Below are 21,642 nucleotides of genomic sequence, written 5' to 3' on the forward strand. Positions count from 1 at the left end.
GTATAAAATAAAATTGCATTTTCACATTATTTTGAAACTGTAAACTGGAAATATGACAGAGACAACAAATATTTCCTAAGTGTTTATTGTATAAAGGCTTTACGTATCTTCCTCCGTCATTCCCTGTATAGCCCCAAAGTTGTAATACTACGACGGTTTTACAAATAAATCACTCAAAGTTACACAGCCAGCAGGGATAAAGTCTGCATTCGAACTTAGGCCAAACTTGTTCAACTCCCCCATGTTTCTCCTCTAATGTTTCTTACTAGGTAATATAGTGAATCTAGGCTTATTCCTAATGACTAATTTTATAATATATAAAGTAATTCAGCGGAAATCTGTGCATAAAGTGATAAGCACTGTGAAAATTTAGTGTATAGCATCCTATGCATACTTTTAAAAATAAAGACCATTTTCTAAATTCTAAAACATAATTTTATAACTATGTAATTTTCTACTTTGAGGGTGCTCCACAGTAATTTGGCCCACCCCCTACTGTGTTTGTACATCAAGATTGCTTCTTGACCCGGTACGATGACTCACGTCTGTAATCCCAGCATTTTGGGAGCCTGAGGTGGGGAAGATCACTCCTGAGGTCAGGAGTTCGAGACCAGTCTGTCCAATATGGTGAAACCCTGTCTCTACTAAAAATACAAAAATTAGCGTGTTGTGGTGGCGTGTGCCAGTAGTCCCAGCTACTCGGGAGACTGAGGCAGGAGAATCACTTGAACCCTTGAACCCGGGAGGCTGAGGCTGCAGTGAGCCAAGATCACACCACTGCACTCTAGCCTGGGTGACAGAGCAAGAGTTCATCTCAAAAAAAAGAAAAAAAAAAGATTGTTTCTCAGGGTTAACTATTAAAAATAAAGCTGTAGTGATATCCTCAAATATACAGTTTTGCCCAACTCTGTTTTCTTAAAACAAACTTCCAGAAGAGAAGATAATCTTAATCTTTTCATTCATAATTCCAATTTATCTTACAGAAAAGTTTACTAAATTATACCATTAGTAATAATGCCTGTTTCTCAACTATTTCTCCAATATAAGGGAAAAAAATTATACCTCCTCAAAAAACTTTGCCAATTTCAAAGCAGAAAATGTTATCTTGTTTTGATTTGCATTTCTTTATTAGTTAAGTTAGACTTTTCTCTCTCTCTCTTTTTCTTTTTCTTTTTCTTTTTTGGTTATAAGTATTTCTTCAATGTGAGTTACCAGTTTCCTGTTCTTCGCCCATTTTCCTATTATGGAGGACTTCTCTCCAGAGGCCTTTGCTATAGCATTCTACTCAAACCTGTTGTTTTTCTCAACATACCATTTTTGCTTTCCAGTATAATAGTTGATTAACATTTAGAAAAATCACAGCTGTGTTTTTCTGAGTTTACTTCATTTAGTCTTCTTGTTTTATAGACTGTTTGACTGTATTATTTGGAGTCAGACATCTTGAAATTAAATCTAAGCTCAGATACTGTGCTAACTGTGGGAACTAGGGCAAGTCACTTTATTCCTCAAAGATTAATTTCTTTTTCTGTGAGTATGCATCATAATTTTTACCTATGACATTTATGTACGTAGTACTTGGCATAGTAAGTGTATAATGAATACTCAGAGTAAACTTTGTTATTGCTTGTATTGTTATTAATCTTAATAATAAATATGATGACAGGGCCAGGCACAGTGGCTCACATCTCTAATCCCAGCACTTTGGGAGACCCAGGCAGGTGGATCACCTAAGGTCAGGAGTTCGAAACCAGTCTGCCCAACGTGGTGAAACGCTGTCTCTACTAAAAATACAAAAATTAGCTGGGCGTCATGGTGGGCGCCTGTATTCCAAGCTATTCAGGAGGCTGAGGCTTGAGAGTCACTTGAACCTGGGAGGTGGAGGTTGCAGTGCACCAAGATCCCGACACTGTACTCCAGCGTGGGCAACAAAGGGAGACTCTGTCTCCAAAAAACAAAAAACTGAACTCCAGGAAGGCAAAGTGATCTAAATTTCAACAGAAACCTTCTGTCACTTTTATGAACCCCTTTTGCTTTGTTAACAGATGGATTATAATAAAATTATAATAAAATAAATAAATAATGGACCAGGTATTTTTTAAAACAGCAAGGCATCATATCATATCTCAGATATTACCAAGTAAAACAGCCACTTTCATGCCTATGTGTATGATAGATTCATACATATAACTATGTATAACTGTAATATTTTATATTATATTACCTAGCAAAGAGTATCTAATTTCCTGAAGTGATAATATACATCTGTTTTATTTTACTGGACAAGTGAAAATATTATTTCATGCAAAATACATAATTTTATCCTAAATTATCTAACAATCAATTGATCTGTCTATTGATCTATCAGTTGATCACTCTATTGCTCTATCTAGGTATAAACAGAACTTATATACTTAAGAGTATATTTTATGTTTGCAATTGATAAGCAGTTTGGGGGTCCATTTCTGCCTCTCAAATGGGACCTACTTATAACTATTTTCATTTTATTTCAAAGTGGATCCTGCATATGACCACAGCACCCATATTTTGATATTTGTAAAAGATCACAGGTGGATTTTATGTGCTAACTAAAAAGAGCTAGAGATAGAATGAATAAAATGCAGTATGTGATATCACAATAAGGTGACTACAGTCAATAATAATTTATTGTCCATTTAAAAATTACTAAGAGTATAATTGGAATATTTGTAACACAAAGAAATGATAAATACTTGAGGCAATAGATGCCACATTTACCTTGATGTCATTATTACCCATCATATACTTTATCAAAATATCTCGTAAATATATACACCTATTATGTATCCATAAAACTTACAAATAAAAATGAATTTTAAAAAATAAAGAAAAAATAAAAATGAGAAGAGCTAGAAATAATTACTCTTCAGTTCTAAGAATATGCAAAATGTTTGAAGAGTAAGAAATCATCATGGCAGGCAATATCATTCATCGTCTGTGGATTTTAAATCTTTGCTGAGAAAGTGTGCATCAGTAAGAGGAAATTATTGGCTACTTAGATAATTGAAGTCAAATTTAATGGATTCTGCTATTAACCAAACTTGAAAGATTTCTTGTTCCCCTAAGATGAACAAAGGATAAATCAAATATATGTTTGTGAGACTTGGGTAGCTCAAATAAATGATTCTCATAACCATTTTATCTTGTTTATTTAATTCTAAATCTTAGGGAGAGAACAGCAACAGAGAGGAGATTTTTGTCCTTCAGTAGCTTACAATGCAATGAATATATTTTTAAAAATTGGAAGCACATGAAATGAATAAAATATGTAAAGTGAACCGTTATTAGTATTAGTGAGGAAACCAACAAAAGGCGGAGAAGAATGTGCAGGGAATCTACCCTAGATGGGATGCCAGGAGAAAGTGAGAGGAGACCAGTGAGATCTGGCAGCAACCCAGGAGGAGGAGAGGGCCTCTCATAGGGGTATAGAGGCAGACAAGCCACACCTGACATGGTCTTCAGGGAGGAAGGAGTTGTACTTTATGTCAGCTGCAATGAGAAGGTCTTGAAAAACTTAAATCATTGGAGTAACATCATATAAAGATACTTCAAGGAACACCGCAATGATATTCAGACAGTAAGGGGAAATAGGACTTAAAGGGAGATATTAGTGGGAGGTATTCCCTAAGGGAAAAGGGAATCCCTGAATAGAAAAGGGTGCGGTGTAGTACTTTCCTAGTTCAGTTCTAAACTACAGAAATGTAAACTGGATTACACATCTGTGAGTCATATTTGTTAAACTAAATTATACTCAGTCCTTTTTCTTTTTTGATAAGCAAAGATAGGTGCCCATAATTCAAATTTTTTAAAAAATGAAGAGATCCAGGATTAGAGCGAAAGGGCAGAGGCAAAATGAAGAGAATTTGTGAAATTATCTACACCTGGAGATCCCTAACGTTAGGCTATAAAGGATAAAACGACCAAATAAAATGGAAATGCTGGATAGACTAACCTGAAAGCTATGGGAAAGACAAAAATGCGTTTTGATTGGTGTCATCCAAAGATGGAAAGCTGGGAATCTGGAATAGGTAAGGCTATAAAAATACATCAGTTATAGACAATTCACAGAGTAGAAATTCTTTTTCAGTATACAAAAAGATTGTGCCACATACGTACATTTTTTAATTACTATTTTGCCACTAACTTGGAGAAGGGAAGAATATGCAAGTTTTTCCGTTTCCAAAGCACGTGATTGGACTCCAAGAGGCAGAAGTCCGTTTGGTCTCACCCAGAACCATTCTAAAATTGATCACTGCTTTGCACAAGCTCATCCAGGATCTGTCAGGGCAAGTCTGTGCCTTGGCATCACACACAGGAGAACAGGAATTCTGTATTCTGGAGTGAAGGGGAAATTAAGAAGCAGAGAATAAAGAGAAGCGTAGCTGACTGACTATGTTATAATTACTTTAGGGGGAACAAAATAAGACTAAATGAAACTTTGGGACTTGTTCTTAGTTTATTTTTAATAATTAAACTTCTATGCTAGAAAATATCAAACATGAAAAATTAACAAAATCATATAATGAACTCTATGTAACCATCACCTGGCCCCATCAAATGTCAATACTCTGCCATTCTTTCATCTTCTATATTTCCAGGCACTCTCCGATGATTTTTTTTGTAATGTGAGAGTTTAAAATCTGTTTCTATGCTTACGCAAGGCTAATTCTTACTAAAGGAGTATAATTATATAAGTGATATTATCCAGCATCAGCTTTTTGATGGCATTAACTTGATGGTTTTGGTAGTAATGCGGGTCGAACAGAAAAATACCTTTTTATCTTGCTTGTATTTCATCCTGGCTAAACTCAAAATTTAAATATTTTGAATCATTTAGAAGAATCCTGAAATGGGACAGTTTGAAGACCAGGGTTCTAACCCTGTGCTCTTTTGCTGTCTTTGTGACTTTAACTGCTCTTGTGACTCTATTTTCTCATTTGTACCCTGAGATAACTAAATGAGATACTCCCAAAGCAGGTCTTTATTCCGAAGTGGCTTATTCCCTGTTCCAAAAAATGGCCTCCATACTTCTCATCCCCATCCGGAGTCCTACCTTCTCCTCAAGACACAGTTCAAGGTTTCCGTTCCATCTGTAGTTAGAAACAGTTCCAGGGCCGGCGGGTGGCTCACGCCTGTAATCCCAGCACTTTGGGAGGCCAAGGTGGCGGATCATGAGGTTAGGAGATCGAGAACAGCCTGGCCAACATGGTGAAACCCCATCTCTGCTAAAAATTAGCTGGGCGTGGTGGTGCATGCCTGTAATCCCAGCTACTAGGGAGGCTGAGGCAGGAGAATCACTTAAACCAGAGTCGGAGGTTGCAGTGAGCCGCTATCGTGCCACTGCACTCCAGCTTGGTGATAGAGTGAGACTCCGTCTAAAAAAAAAAAAAAGAAAAAAAAAAAAAAAGAAACAGCTCGGTTCAACCAATACTTATGGGGGACTGATTATGTGCCAGGCACTGTTTTAGGCACCAAAGATACAGAAGTGAGCAGAAGCAACTCGAATCTCTGCCTCATTCAACTTGCATTCTAGTGGGGTGGCACACAACAAAAAAGATGAATAACTGAAATACGTAGTAGTAAGCAATATGTCAGATAATGATAAGCACTAAAGAAAAATAAACCGGCTTCCTGAGAACTAGAAAGTGTATGTGTATAGGGGGAGGAGGGAGAAGGTAAAGAACAAGGAAGGTCACCATACAGATACCTAAGAGAAGACCGTTCTAGGCAGAGGGCCATCAAACACAAAGGCCCTATAGTGGGCTCTGCTTGCTGTTTTAGAAGGGCCATCGGGAAGCCCTTGTGGCCAGAGTCCAGTAAACAAGAGAAAAGGTACTAGTTCAGAGAGGTGGGGGCTAAGAAGTGGCCAGCAAATGTTGAAGGGCCTCGTACGTCATTTTTATGACATTGGCTTATATTTTGAATGAAATGGGAACTCCTTGGGATTAAAAAGGACCCATGGGATCTGACTTAGGTTTTAACAGATTCACTGGTCTAGCTAAGAAGGGCAGAAGCAAGGAGAACAGTTAGAGTACACAGTCCATATCACACATGAAGGTAGCGCGGACCCGCCTGCTGGGTGTGGGAGTAGTGAAAAGGGGTTCGATTCTGATCTATTTTGAAGGTACAGCTGGCAGGATTTGCTGCGAGGAGTGAGAGACAGAGAGGAGGCAAGGATGATACTAAGGTTTTTTGTTGTTTTTTTTTTTCTGAGCACTGGAAACATAGAGCTCCTTTTAACGGAGAGGGAAGAGTCTATCGGGGTGGTGGGGGGCAATAATAGTGGTAGATTACCACCTCTAACACACATGCAATCCATAAATGTCCAGTAGACGCCTCCCTCTCTGTTTCTCTCCCTGCCTGCTTCACTATTTCTCTCCTTCATTCCTGTCTTCCTCTGTCTCACATTCATAGTGTGTTCTTGTCTAGCGTGTGAAATCTCACCAGGGAAGTGTCCAGGCAGAGTTTGCAGAGAGTGAAAAAGTAACTCTCCTCATATTTGTCTTTTGGTGTCACACCATATTGGGTGACCCTTCAGCTTTTCTCTAAAATTGCGTAACATTTCAAAATGGAAAGAGATCATAAAGAATATCTTGTCCAACTTTTCACTTTATAGATGGGGACACCTAGCTCAAATAAGCTAGATGATGCACCTAGAAGACAGGAGAGAGGAGAAATAAATAGTATCGCTTTCTCAAAAGCAGGGAGTAAAGATATAACCATGAGAGAAGCAATTATGTGAGTGAATGACATAGTTTTAAATCCCAGAAAAGGAAACAAATAACAGAGTGCCAAAATAAAAAAAAATGTTACATCTATCCCTAGAGCAGAAAAGTGAGTGGCATCAAAGGCAGTACTTCTGACATGATGGCAAAATTCATTTTACAAAGCTTTAACAGCTTTTCAATTCAATACTTTTCCAAATTTGTAAAAATTAAAATAGAACACTTACACAATTTTGTACTATTGGGCTGTAAAAACCAATGAAAATGGTTTCTAAAATAAAATGATCCAATCTCCATTTTGTTTGCAAATTCAGGCTTGCATAAACCTAATTGAGTTTTAAACAAACTAACTTGAAGCAGAACAAAATTAAAAGCATTCCTTGGATGTAGATTTTTCTCCCATTTAAAAATATTTAATTAGTTTCATTTTGTTTGAGTTTTCTGAAGTTAAATGATAGCTTCAAATTATGTTATAAAAAAGCTCTAGGGTGATCACTTTATTACTTAGTTTGAATCTTGTTCATTTTGTTTAGTGAACATATAGTTATAAGTACAGGGTAATATAAACATTTATCCCCCAATAACTTTACATGTATGCATGAAGAAAGGCCCATTAATCTTAGCCAGGCACCATGCATGCCTAACAAGAACCTTTAGAATGATGCAAAAAAATAGTTCTAAGCTATTGCTTTATTCAAGGGTGTAGAGATGGAAAGATTATACCTTTTCTCAACCTTCTTAAGGGTCACAGCCAACACTCCTATAACAAAAGACAGGTTAACAAGAGAAAAGCATAACAGATTTATTTAATCAAAGTTTTACTTCACACAGCAGCCATCAGAAAGACCCAAATATGCAAAAAAACTCTTCATTTTTATGCTTAGTCTTCATGAAGAATAGACATCCATGTAGAAATACGATTGGACAAAAAGAGTATGATCTAATGCTAATAGACTGAGTGGAGAAACCCAGCAAGGCCTGTCCAGATTTTTTTTTTTTTTTTTTTTTTTTTTTTGGTGGGGGGGCCTCTGTTATAGCATTTCTTCCTCCTGGGTAGAGGGCAGCACTCTTCTGGAATGAGGGTCTTATGACCTACTATCGGACAAGGTTAAGTCAGAGAAATGTCTTTATGGCCAACCCCTAGACAGAAAGGTGGGGAAAGTTAGAGTGATAACTAGTTTTTATGACTAGCTTTGGCTAATAGGGGTTCTGGTTTCTATGACCTGCTTGGAGGAAGAGAAATTCTGATGTCTATGACTTACTTCTGGAGAGAATGAGGAGCAAGAGACAGGAGGGGAAGAGAAGGTCAGAGAGGCCCTGGTTCTGAGGCTGCTTCTGAGGTCTTCCAATATCCTTTATTCCAAAGTACTCAGCATGCCAACGTGCAATACTTTGGGATATTGTTTCCTGAGCCCCAACATTAGTAAGAAAAAAAAGAAAACCTTAAAACATTTGACATGGTTTACACTTGATCTGAACTTTTCTGAGCTTCAGTTTTATCTGAAATACTGGAATGATCAGACTTGCTTGACCTGCCTAATTGGATGGTTATAATGATCAGATGAGATAATATCTTCGAAAGCTCCCTGATACACTATGTCAGTGCAAATAGTATGACCATTCCAGAAACATGTCACCTTATTTTTTCCCTGATTAAAAAAGGGCTATATCCCAGACTCAGTCAAAGAAAAAAATGGGTGTTTCCGTATTCTTTAAATAAAATATGTGTGTCTCTAAGCTTGACATTTGAAAGAAGTAGGCCACATCCTGTGTGCTAAAATAGAAATATGGTGAGTTTTTCTTCAATTCCTAAAATTAAATGTGATTTCACTACAGTAGTTATTTTGCTATTTAACAATGTACACAGGTGTTCATCAGTACAGCACTGCTGTCTACAAACTGGGGCCAGGAACTCAGCACTGGTGGGTGTGGTTGCTTGAGGAAGGAGAGTTCCTCAACCTGAGAGCCAGAAATGGACACCTTGTGGATTCACCCATTGTAATTCAATTACATTTTATTGATTTCCAATGGAGAAAATCTATAGGGGGCAAAGCTCCAGGTTCCTGTACAGCGGAACTCCCATCCAAAAACACTAGAAACCAATTTAAAAACATACTGTTTCTAAAATAGCACAGTAAATGAATAGGCTATCAAGAGACATCTATAATTATGTTTCTTTTTTCTCATCATGTGAACACACATACACCTTCAGACTGACACATTTAACCAACATCCTCCAAAAATAAAGCTGATATGGCTTTATGTCAGGACAACAGTCCTTTTTCTCTGATTGGTCATTTCAGATTTTATTTTAGCATCAGAAGTTGTTTGTTTTGTTAGTAAAAGATACTGAAATCTTTATTCAAGTACGTGTCTAAATCTCTATTTTCAAAATTCTTATTGATCACCTTGAGGATTTTATCTTGAAGAGTCATAGCATGATCAGTTAACTCTCACTTATTAGTGAATATTATTGAGAACCTAATATTTTTCTTGGGCACTCAGATACATGCTGGATGTTTGCAGACTAGTTGGAAGATAATACAAAATGTTAAAAAAAAAAAAAGTAAGAATCGTTTTCAAGTATTGTCAAAATTGAAGAAATGACATGAGATAAGGAATCTCATTTGCCAAATCAAAATCTCCAGAGATGGAGTCTAAGAATATGTATTCTTAAAGCTCCCAAAAGAAGTCTGAGAGATAAACAGGTTTAGAAGCAATGAAGTGTACGTGTTTTTGCTTTCTCCCCTTACAGTCTCTCATCAGAGTGATCTGTTTAGTCCTCTCAACGTTTACGAAAAAGCTGTTAGGCACCACGTTAGTCAGCTTTGCGCAGGCCATATCTGCTTGGCCCACAAGGCAGTCTGTATGTGACACAGTCACCATCCCCTATTTTTCTTTATTTCTGACAGCCTTTCTCAGTGTCATTTAATGACTTCAAATCATTTCTCACCCCTCAAATATTGATGTTCCCTCTCTTCTTTCTTTGCACCTAGGCCCTTCCTGGCTGGTATCACCCATTAAACCCACTTCAGCTGGAGGGCTCAGTTATGCCCTAGGGGATCCCTAAATCTTCATTCCCAACTCTGAACCTCTCCAACTCAGTTTATGTCAAGGATTCCACACTCAAAATTTTTAACCTCGAACTCATTTCTTCCCTACTTCTTTATCAAAGGACTCACCTGCCCTGCACTGACTCTCGGCCTACTATGGGTAGGCAAAATGAAGTTGGAACAGGGACGAATGGAAAGACCCAAGCTAGAAGCCAGTCCCCCTCAAATTGCCCTTGTCCATGACTTTGCATCCACTTGTTTACTAAGACCTGTTTGTTCTACCTAAGGGATTTATGGTGAATCTTTCCTCTTCACTCCTCCAACTCCAGCCGTCCTGTTTCAAGTTATCACTTAATTGCTGACATTCTCCTGAGTTGGAGAAAGCTCATCTCTAACTCCATTTTGTGCTACTTTTCCGCCTCATTAGAAATGAACCTTTTTTCTTAAGGTAACTATCTAATATTTAGAAATTGTTTTGAATTTTGAAAAATCGGAATCACACCTTGATTTTAATTTTACTTTCACTATTTCATCATTTATGAAGTTGCCTAAAACGTGTAGAATTTCTAAGAATTATGTAGGAACTTCCAAAGGGTTACTCTAACTTAGCTCTTTATTAGTAAGAAATGTAACAATTGAAGGAAGATATTTACATTTTGTTCTTAAAGATTTCAAAGTAAAAATTCATCGGTGTCTTTAATATACAGTTTCTTTCAGTGACCTGTTCCGGTGCCTACCTCGCTAATAGTTAGGATGTTTTTTCTGGTGTTAACATTCTTTAATTTTGTCCTAAAGCATTATTTCTTCTATTATAAAAGCATTTTTCCTCATTTAAAATGTTCTACCTCGCTAATAGTTAGGATGTTTTTTCTGATGTTAACATTCTTTACCTTAATTTTGTCCTAAAGCATTATTTCTTCTATTAAAAAGCATTATTCCTCATTTAAAATTTCTAATATAATTTTTTACTATGTAAGCTATTCCTTTCCCATAGAAATATATTGTCCTATAGGTGACAACTGAATATGTAGGGTATTTCTTTTTCTCCCCTATATCATAAATCTTGAGGAGGGAAGTTGTTCTTCAATTTAGTTCCCATTTTCTCCCTAAATAGCATAGATACTTTAAGCATCTTTTCTTTGTTTTGTTTATTTAGTAGATGGGGAGAAATTTCTGCACATTTATGTGAACAATAATTCAAACCTTTGTGCAAATTTTTTTTTACATAGTAGGCTCTTCACATTTAACTCTCTGCTAATTATTATTATTTATTTTTCGAGACAGAGTCTCACTTTGTTACCCAGGCTGGAGTGCAGTGGTGCGATCTCAGCTCACTACAATCTCCGCATCCCGGGTTCATGCCATTCTCCTGTCTCAGCCTCCTGAGTAGCTGGGACTACAGGCACCTGCCACCAAACCCGGCTAATTTTTTTGTATTTTTTAGAAGAGACGGGGTTTCACCATGTTAGCCAGTATGGTCTCGATCTCCTGGCCTCGTGATCCGCCCACCTCTGCCTCCCAGAGTGCTGGGATTATAGGCATGTGCCACCGCGCCCGGCCATCCCTCTGCTATATTCTTACCTCAGTATCTCACAATCAGAAGAAATGAATAAGATGAAGTAAATTGTTACAGTAATCAGAAGTCGTTCCCCAATCTATCCGAATATCATTTGTGAGGCCATCTACACAAATGACAACTCCATTGCTTACTCAAGGTGCAAGTAATGTAAATTATGCATGCAATTTTCCTACAGCTTGTCAGTCATCTTACTTTTATTCTAGAAGAATTCAAGCAGTTATGGCACTTTAAGAAGGTGAGGAATAAGAAATACAGGGCCATAGAACAGTTTACTTTCCCTTTCTGTTCAGGTTTCCCTAATGACCCTGTACTGAAACAGAACTGACAAATACTACAATTAACATCTGCTGGGTTTACTGGAGGAGCCCTACCTTGGGTTCTTTGAAAGCCTCATACATCTCATATGAAATCTTGAAAAGTATTCATTCAAAAGTTATATAAGAGCCATCCAGTATGTGGTAGAAAATGAGGTGAAGATCGGGAACTTGGGGTTTTGTTTTCTTTTATTTGCTGAGATTATTGAGAGTTATATTATGAAACTGAAAGAGAAATACTAGTAATCTGCAAAATTTGAAAAAAAAAGTGGGAGTACTGATTAAGGCATAATTGAAACTCATGATACTTATAGTTACTGTTACTAACTTGAGAAAAATGTTTGAACTGATATTTTGCTTTGTAATATGTTTACAGAAAGTGGCATTATAAATTCAGGTATGAACACACATTAACACACACAAATCTACACACATAGAGTGGGGTGCTGGAGGTGGCTAGCACTGTCTTGAAAGAGGCACTTGTGCATATCCTTTCCCAAATCTTGAAAGAGACATTTGTGCATATCTTTTCCCAAATCCAGTTCAGTGGCTTTAACTTGACAGCTTGAAATTTGCCATAATGGGCATATTTACTCTACAAAAATGAGCAAGTGATACAAATCAATATGTTTGCTTGTTTTTAATAGAGCCAGTTTTTAAACATTAAGCAGTACACATTGTCATAACAGGCATTCTTTTCTCAAGTTTCCATGACTGTTGCAGGACTGTTCACATTTATCTGCAATGGTTTTGCAGAGTCATTTAATTAAGGTTTGATTTCTTAATATCTTTACTCCAAATTTCTGTCCCAGAGGGTGGCAGCATAGTGCAATAAAAAGTACCTGGGGGCATTGTATTGAAAGGTGTTAATCCATGTTCTGTCCCTTTGGTTCTTGGACCTTGGGAAAGTCACCTAAGCTTTCTGAGCCTAAAATTCTTCCTCTCTAAAATGAGTGTAGCACTATCACCATGGGGATTGAATGGGATGTCGCACATAACAGAGATTGGCATAGAGTCAGACTGAGGCAATGGGAGCTCACCTCCCAGTATCATGGACTAATAGGGTTTGATGTTGAAAGCACCTCAAGAAATGTTTAACTTCTTAATCTCCTACAACCAAACTGTATGAACCTGATGAGTTCTTGAAAAAGTTCAATCTCTGTGTTTCAAAGAGAAGGTCATTGACATTAAATGAGTTATCCAGGGTAAGTCTCCTTTATCCTGACAGAGTGATTCAGTCAAAACTTTCTCAACTATTCTGTGGTACCATCTTCTGGTCTCTAGGTAGAGCAGGTAACTATTTTTTCTCTCTCTTCCCTCTTTTCTATCCTCTCTTCTTCTTCCTTTATCCTTCCCTTCTTCTTAATCCAATTAAATTTGATTTTGGTTCTATTAAGTTGCTCAGGTGCCTTCAGGAAAGTAGATCACTTGACTAAAATTTAGATCTTCTTCAAGAGCACATCTTACATAAATAATGAAAGACATTCATGCAAATGTCAGGTGAACTGAGGAGATGTGGGCAGATCAGGTGACACGTGGACAATGATCAAGCCTGGGGAAAAAAAAGGTAGCTGTTTGGTGGGTGCATGACTACTTTGAAAGGCTGAAGGCTGGGCACGGTGACTCACACCTGTAATCCCAGCACTTTGGGAGGCTGAAGCAGGCAGACCACGAGGTCAGGAGTTTGAGACCAGCCTGGCCAATATTGAAACTCCGTCTCTACTGAAAATGCAAAACATTAGCCCAGCGTGGTGGCACATGTGCCTGTAGTCCCCACTACTTGGGAGACTGAGGAAGGAGAATTTCTTGAACCTGGGAGGCATAGCTTGCAGTGAGCTGAGATCGCACCACTGTACTCCAACCTGGGCAACAGAGCAAGACTCCATCTCAAAAAAAAAAAAGAAAGAAAAAAAAAAGGCTGTAAAAGAAAGCCCTGTTTCCTGAGAAGCTATTATATGCTAGATTCTGTGCTAGTAATTTTATAATTATATTTGTTTTTTCACAATATACCTGAGAGATTAGATATTGTATTCTCTGTTTTACAGGTGAGGAAATTAAGATTTAAGGCCATTAAGTTATCTTGCCCAAAGTCACACAGTTTGTGGTAGAATTTGATTCAAAACTAAGGCATCTGTCCAATGTGTCTTTTTCCAGTGCTATGTTACTCAGGTCAGAGTATATAGCTTCTATGCTTTTCATTTTCCTTTATTTTAATTTGAAATTGGACTTTTTGAGAAATATGCTCAGTTAATTCAGTCTCTTTAAATAGACATTTTAGGCCATAGTTTAGATGTTCTAGAAATTATTTTTAGTTTCTACTTCTAAGGAATGTTTTTATCTTTTAAGATTATACAAACCATCCAGTCACCAAGACAAAAAGTAGTCCTACTTTAGATAACACATACTAATTTGCACAGTTTATTCTACTGAATTTTGATTGTGTTATGAGGTGAGAATCAAAAGCAGGAAGGACTCTAAGGGAATGGGGAAAGTGACACTGAATGGATTAAAGTGCAGAGAAAAGAAGGTGGAAGGTATGGACAATAAACTACATTCACTTCAAAATTTTGTCCAGGCTCAGCTCTGGCAAACATTGTCTCATTAAGCAGGAGACTCTGTATTTGCCCCACTATGCCCATGTGATTGGGTTCGCAAGGGAATGTAGATGAAGGATTATGGAAAAGCATGATCCACTGGTGAAAACAGAAGGTCACAATTCAGCCTGGTTTGCGGAAATCAAAACTGGGTTGATTCATTATGAGATCAGAAATGCAAATCCATAAAGAGCAGCTCAAGAAAGGAATTTATTCATGATCACTGGGTACAGACAGCCCTTCTACTTTTGCTTTGGTCCTTTCAGTCATATGAAGCATATTGTCATGTAGATTGTTAATATATGATGAATTACCTTCAGAGGACTTAGAATCATCTAGAGAGGTCCTTCCATGTGCAACAACTGATCCTGAGACTTGTTTATGGTGAAGAAAGACTAATAAGGGTAATAAGGGAGAAAGCATTTTATGTTCCATTTTACTTTATGTACTGGAAGGTATTTAAGTGGATGCCTTTACTTTGACTAGGGCCCCTTATACTATGATAGTGTGTTTTATATCAAAGTAATTGGCTCAAAATATGCAATTTCATAACTTGAAGCCAGTAAAAGGAAATTGTAATAATAATGGTGGAAGCTAGCACTTACTTTGTACTTATTTAGAACAGTGTCTGGCACATGACAAGCTTTGGCTATGATTATGAGTAGGAGAAAGATGATGACGGTTATAGTGATAGCAGTGGTGAAGATAATGATAGTGGTGGTGATGGTAGTAGTTATGATGATGATGGTGGTGATGATGATGTTGATGGTGATGGTGATAATGGTGGTGGTAGTGGTGATAATGGTGATGGTGTACCAGGCACTGTGCTAAGCTCCTTACACGCGTTATGCCATTTAATGCCTGATAACTCTATACAACTGATATGAGCACTGTTTTACAAATGAGTAATTTATGTGGCACCACACAGCTAGGAAATAGTGAAGTCAAGGCTGCTGAAGCTCTGCCTCTTTGACACTGTGCTATATTTAAAAGCTTTTCTTAAAACATATGCTTTAGCTGGTTAGTTAAGACTAAAGAAAAACCCAAAGCATGATTTTTCTCCTTTTTGCTTTTCTTCTCTTAGCATGGGGTAACCAAACTTTAAGTATTTCCTGTCATATTTATACATGCACCCACATATAACTATCTTCAAGTAGAGCAGCATACTTTTGACAGTGACTGAAAATGTATTAATTTGACCTGAACAGTCAAAAAGAGGTGAGTAGCCCATGAGACAGGGTGAGAAAGTTCCCATAGATCCAGGCTCTGCAAACACCATTGCTGCCAGCCCAAAAGTAATCTATACACACACTCAGTGTTCAATCATATATCAATCATTTAGTTTACCCTCACAAAACCATCCAGAGTAGAATCTTTACCTGTTAGGATCAACACTTTATTTCATTGAAAAAAGAAGATAATTTTCTTGAGGTTCTGCTTGCCTATAGTTTGCAAAAATGTGACCATCATAATTCCTATGCAGAATTTTTCCCACCGTCAGATAAGATGTAGTATTTATTTGGTTTTGATTTTACATGAGCACAATACCATATCTACGCTAAACACGCACTTAACTGACAAGTGTGATGCATACTTAAAAGAACTTTTGTTGGCCAGTAAACTTATCTCAGAATATACAGAAATGTTCTGTGGGAATATTGAAAATAATTAATTAGAAAAAAGACTTATTTATAGGTAAAGCAGATGTAATTGCTTTTTAAGAAAAATGAATAATTAGCGTATTGCTAAAATGCAAGTGCAGAATTTTTAGAAATTATGCAATTTCTACTTTCTGCCTGCCAAGAAGAGATCACAAATGTCTCAAAAGACCATCTACTGTGGATCAATTATAAAGAAATATATGTAGTTTATTGTTAAATAGTAGTAAGTGTAGCTTCCTGATTTCATCAAATCAACAGGAGCTCTGTAAAACCAGAATGAATGAAAGCTACATAAACTACCTGAAAGCTATGTAAACTCTCCTTTATCTGGATAAGGAAAGTCTCATTGAGGGATACACAGAAATTTTGCTTCTTACTTGTTAATAACAACAATAATGGTAATAAAAATAATAACACTTAATGAGAACATAATAGTTCTAGGCATTGTACTAAATGCTAAACATAAAATTTCATTTGATCTTCATGGTGAATCTACAAGATAGGTCTGGAAACTGAGGTACAGAGAATTTGGATGACTTGCCTTTGGTCACGCAGCCCACAAATGACAGAGAAAGGCATTAAACCCAGAGACAGAGTCCAGTTCCTAAAATTGAGCCTTTTGCAGGTTCACAAGAGAGTAGAAAGCAAAACAGTAACAATGCTCTCTACTAATACAATCAACAACTAAATTTTGGTTTCCAGGTGATGAGAGAATAAGATACAATACAGTGTTAATTGTGTAGCACCAGTTGCATTGGGTCTTCATCCAGAAACTGTACTTATTAGTTTTCTGACCTTTAGTGAATTCTTTAGGTTTTCCAGACTTCGCTTTCCAAGTTATTGTGAGAATAAAAAAGCTAAATCCTTTAACACTAATATAAGAAGCTTCTATTAGTATCTTTATTTCTCTGCAGCTGTTGTCATAGCTATATACCTTAGATCTAAACTGTATTAGAGATGGGGTAGATTATTGTGCACAGTGTTATCAGTTACAGACAAAATAGATCAAGTCTAGATGGAGAAAGGCAGGGAGAGGTCATTTCAGGAAGGGGAATCAAAGGCACGGATGTGAAAAAGTCCCTGGTGTCAGCAAGAGATCATAGGTCTCTCAGTTGGTTTCCTAACCATCTTGGGTATGTATAGAAGTCTCTATGTAACTATCCCCATTTGTCTAAATTTCGCAATTAAGTTTTGGCCTTCCTTTGACCTTTAGGCTTCTTTTCTTTTCTTTTCTTTTCTGAGACAACAGAGTCTTGCTCTGTCCCCCAGGCTGGAGTACAGTGGCACAATCTCGGCTCACTGCAAGCTCCACCTCCTGGGTTCAGGACATTCTCCTGCCTCAGCCTCCTGAGCAGCTGTGACTACCGGTGCCCGCCACCTCGCCTGGCTAATTTTTTGTATTTTTAGTAGAGATGGGTTTCACTGTGTTAGTCAGGATGGTCTCGATCTCCTGACCTCATGATCCACCCACCTCGGCCTCCCAAAGTGCTGAGATTACAGATGTGAGCCACCGCACCCTGCTCTGACCTTTAGGCTTCCATATATGTATGTTTGGAGTTCAAAACCAAATATATATCTTCTACTGACTAGTAAAATGGATTGTCCCTTAGTGGTGTCTGTATTACAATGTAGCATCTACAGTAAATGAAGATATATTTATTCTTCTGCAGTGAATTTTTCTCTTCCATACCCTCATTTTCAATTAGTCGCCAGGTTCTGTGAGTTCTACCTCTGAAAAGCATCTGGAATCTGTAGTCTCTTCTACCACTAGCCTACTCAAGCCTTCTTAAGCATTTTTTGCTTGAACTGTTGTGTCTGTATTGCATATGCTGAGGTGTGTCTGTCCTGCCTGTGGTCTTCTCAGAAAATCTTTGCCCAGAGCTTCTGCAAAGTGAATGTGAGACACTCTGGCTATGACTGATGAGATCAGTGGCAAACTAAGGAAATCAGCCCAACCAATCCAGTCTTTGCCCACTAACATGAGAACTGAAGAGGCAACATGGCCTTGGAGATGACAGGATGCAAAAAAAGGAAGCTGGTTCAGGATAAGAGACAGGAAGAATCAAAGAAGGAAATTATACAGTGACTGAGAGGCAGAGAGAAGAGGATTCTTGGTTTTTAGTGGCTGCTTAGCCCCAGTTCCTATGAGGCTTTATATAGTGTTACTGTGCTTCCTATGTTTATGATATTGCCTTTTGTAGCGTGAGTACTCCTTTACTTGAGCTAGCTGAATTCTGTTGTTTCACCCAAATATCCTCTACAACAGCTTTTAAATAGCCTTTTTTCTGTTTTACCTCTTTCCAAACCAATGATTACCAACCTTGGCTGCATTGGAATCATCTTAGAAGATTAAAATCAACAATGTTTCTGGGTTCTATCCCCAGATGTTCTGATTCAAGTAATTTAGAGGTGGCCTGCGTTTGATTGGTTAAAATCTCTGCAGGTGATTCTGGCACTCAGCAAACACTACAAAACCAGCGTTTCCAGAAATGTTCTGATAATAATAACTGCCTGGGATACTGCTTAAAAATAGATATTCTTGGACTTCTCTAGTTTTGGGGTGGAACCCAGTGATACATGTATTTACTATAACTTGCAGGTAATTCTTATAATTAGGAAAGTTTGGAAAATACTGCTGTCATCTGCCCTTCACCTTGCTGCTAAAATAATCTTTGTAAAACATATAATTGTCTAGCCAAAGAACTTTAAATAACTTGCCATTGCATCTGAGATGAAGCACAAATTCCTGGGCAGAACATTTAAGATCACTGGCTGCCCTTTAGGTTTGTTCATGTTCTTTGTGTCTCTGTCTGAAATCCCCCTGCCTTTGCTTTCTTACCTAGAAAACTGACACATACTTAAAGGCTCAGTTCAAGGGTTACTTGTTCTATGTGACTGTCCTGCCTCACCTTAAGGAGAATTTTTCTTCTTTTTCTGACTTTCCATAGCACTTTGGACCAACATCTATTATATGTTAATGGGTACATGTGTTGAGTTTCTGAAAAACACTCTTGGGTTTTTTTTTCATGTACCCATTAGTGCTTAGTATGGTGCCTAGCACAAAAGAAGCGCTCAATGAACATTAGTTGAATAAATGAGTGCATTAGTAAAGATTTATTCTACCTTATGTCAGCGCTTCAGTTTGTTCCTTGAGCAATGGAAGGCATTTTGAAAAGTTGGCTAGCGTTAGTTGCTATACCATTTTTGCTAATTTATTTCAATCTTTTTTTTTTTTTTTGCACTGGCCTGTCATTGGTAAGTTTTAATAGGCCTCTTTAAATCATCATCTATTTTTAATAGAAAATATATGCAGTTCATATTCCATGTTCATCAAGTCTCTTTGTTAGAATAGCTTGGAGCCTGAAAGTTGCCATACACTAGTGTTAGGGTTAAAGCTCACAAATTATCTGATCTAAGGTAACATGTCTTTCTCATTCTCTGTCCTTGCCAACATTTTACACATTCAAGGAAAGCGACTCCATAGCCAAAAGAACAAAAGCCAGGGGGTGAAGTGGGGAAAAAAAAAAACAAAGCTCTGAATAAATGCAAAATGAAAGCAGCCAATGCTAGAGGGAAAAAAAGAAAAGGTGAAAGAGCAGCGAATTTGGTTATTAGAAACTATAAAGTGAAATCCTTTATGTTTTTTTCCTATAACATTTTAGGTCTTTCTAAATTCGCCTAAGCCGACTTACTTTTCGAGGGAAGATTTTTTTTTATTGTCTAATGTTTTGGTGCCAATTTTTGTAGCACAAACTGAAGCTAAATTTGCAGCCAGTTAGCATATAATTTATTTTAAAAGCTTAAATAGGATCTTTTCCATGCAAGGTAAAGCTTTGCAAATACAAAGCCGGCAAGAACAGTGAATAGTTCTTACTCATTTTAGGTATTGATGGAGGGGAATGGGTGTGATTCAGCTGGAGTCCTCAGTCCCAGCAGCAAATGCAGCACTCTTCCAACATCGTTCTGGAAAAAGGGAGAGGCTGTTGGTGTCAAAGTTTGAAATGTTACCTTTTGTGGCAAGGATAATGTGATTTTATGTCAGCTCTCCCCCTATTTTCCTCTTTTGCTGAGGAGCCAGTATCATCATGCTCCTGAATTAAGAATCCATGGATAGAACACCAAATGCCAAATAAGAGTTTTCTTCTGATGCTTGTTGGTCCTCATTCTAATAACTTATCACTTGGCCTTACAAAGTACTTTTGATCTGAGTGTTCAAAAAAATGACAGATTCTTTGACCCTTGAAAGAAAATGGGTATTATCTCATTTTTCTTTACAGTGTTCCTAACAGCAGATTACGTATCTTTTCTATTCAGTGGTAGAGATAGAAGAGATGGTCTCCACTGGATATTAACAACTTTGCAGAGGGGGAGAAGGTGGTGTCAAATTTACTCTTCAGGGCCTGGGTCCATAGCCTATAAATGTATCTCCAATACTATACTGGGTTAGCACAAGTTTTTCCAGTTGTTTCTGTCTCTGGGGTGCTGTGTGGTCTTAGCTATCTGGACACCTTTCTCTACTAGGCTTGCCTGATTGGGTTGCAAGAAAAGGATACTTGCTACATTTATTACATTTATTTTCTGTTTAAGACAGAGACACTGAAACGGAGAAGGGAAAAATTATTTGTCTCAGAGCAAAACGTTACTCATTATTGAATCTAGTTCCACAGCAGCAAACTATTGATTTCTGCCTATACTGTGTGCTTTGGTGTTTTTGTCACTTTTTTTTTCCTTTCACATTCTTATTTTTATTGTCTTTTATAATGGTCCTTAACTTCAAGATAAGTTTAAATGGATGTCAAAGAAAAGATTAATTCGAAAAGGTGTGTAAATAGTAAAATGACTGATTCTTTGACCCTTGAAAGGAAAAGAAACAGTCATGCTTACAAGTTTAAAAGAATTCTTCAGTTGGATGATTCTGAAAGGATGCAGCCTTGTTATTAACACTGAAAAGTTTAATTACATTTCATTATACTATACTAGCTTCTCTTAATTGCTAAAACGGGGACTATGAAAGCAAAAACAAAAATGCTTAATCTCTAGGAGCTAGATTTTCCTCGCTGCTTTGTAATGTAAATGTGCCTGTGTGTATATTAAAATTCACACACTCCATCCATCTCACTGGCATTTAATGGAGGGGTCACCTGACTTCACCTAGAGCCGCCCCCCTCCCTTTCCCAGAGGAAACCCAAAAGTGAGAGACAGGCGCGTAGATAACACAGGTTCTTGTGCTGAGAGATGTAAATGCCCCTGACTCACCGGGAAGCAAGTGAGGTTGCTGGTGGGGGTTGGGGAAAGGGAAACAGAGGGAGCGAGCATAAGCGAGAGAGGGGAGAAGGAGAGAGAGGGAGAGGGAGAGAGGGAGAGGCAGAGGGAGACAGAGAGAGAGAGAGAGAGAGAGAAGTGCTGCATGCTTCATCTTTGAGAGGAGGGAAAACAAAAGAGCTCAGCGGCAGTTTTGTGTTGCTGTGTCTGGCTTAAAGAGGAAAATTCTAGACATCCATGTTGAAAAATCAAAGCTCAGCTGAGACTACTTCTATCAAGAAAATTATTTTTATCTGCGAATGGGTTGGATCAGTACAGGTGGTTTGAGAAGACACTGACTGAGGACCATGGAAAGGTGGGAGAGGACGTGCGGCTTCTCTGCTTCCTTTGAACAGAGCTCTAGGTTAGTAAGCTGAAA

At 37.7% G+C, this 21,642-nt stretch overlaps 1 protein-coding gene across 7 annotated transcripts in view; it reads left to right on the top strand.

The window, feature by feature from the left end:
- Nucleotides 1-21,642, top strand: part of MAGI2 (membrane associated guanylate kinase, WW and PDZ domain containing 2) — a 1,465,424-nt gene that overhangs the window by 674,175 nt on the left and 769,607 nt on the right. The window contains exon 1 of one of the 7 annotated variants that reach the window (XM_073009194.1): nucleotides 20,155-21,627. The exons of the other annotated variants lie outside the window; for them this stretch is intronic. The gene's annotated coding sequence lies outside the window, so the exon portion shown is untranslated. Of the gene's footprint in view, nucleotides 1-20,154; nucleotides 21,628-21,642 lie in introns of those variants that run through there. 7 annotated transcript variants of the gene reach the window in all.

This window comes from Chlorocebus sabaeus, chromosome 21 (genome assembly GCF_047675955.1).
Source record: "Chlorocebus sabaeus isolate Y175 chromosome 21, mChlSab1.0.hap1, whole genome shotgun sequence".
In the NCBI taxonomy this organism is placed as follows: Eukaryota; Metazoa; Chordata; class Mammalia; order Primates; family Cercopithecidae; genus Chlorocebus; species Chlorocebus sabaeus.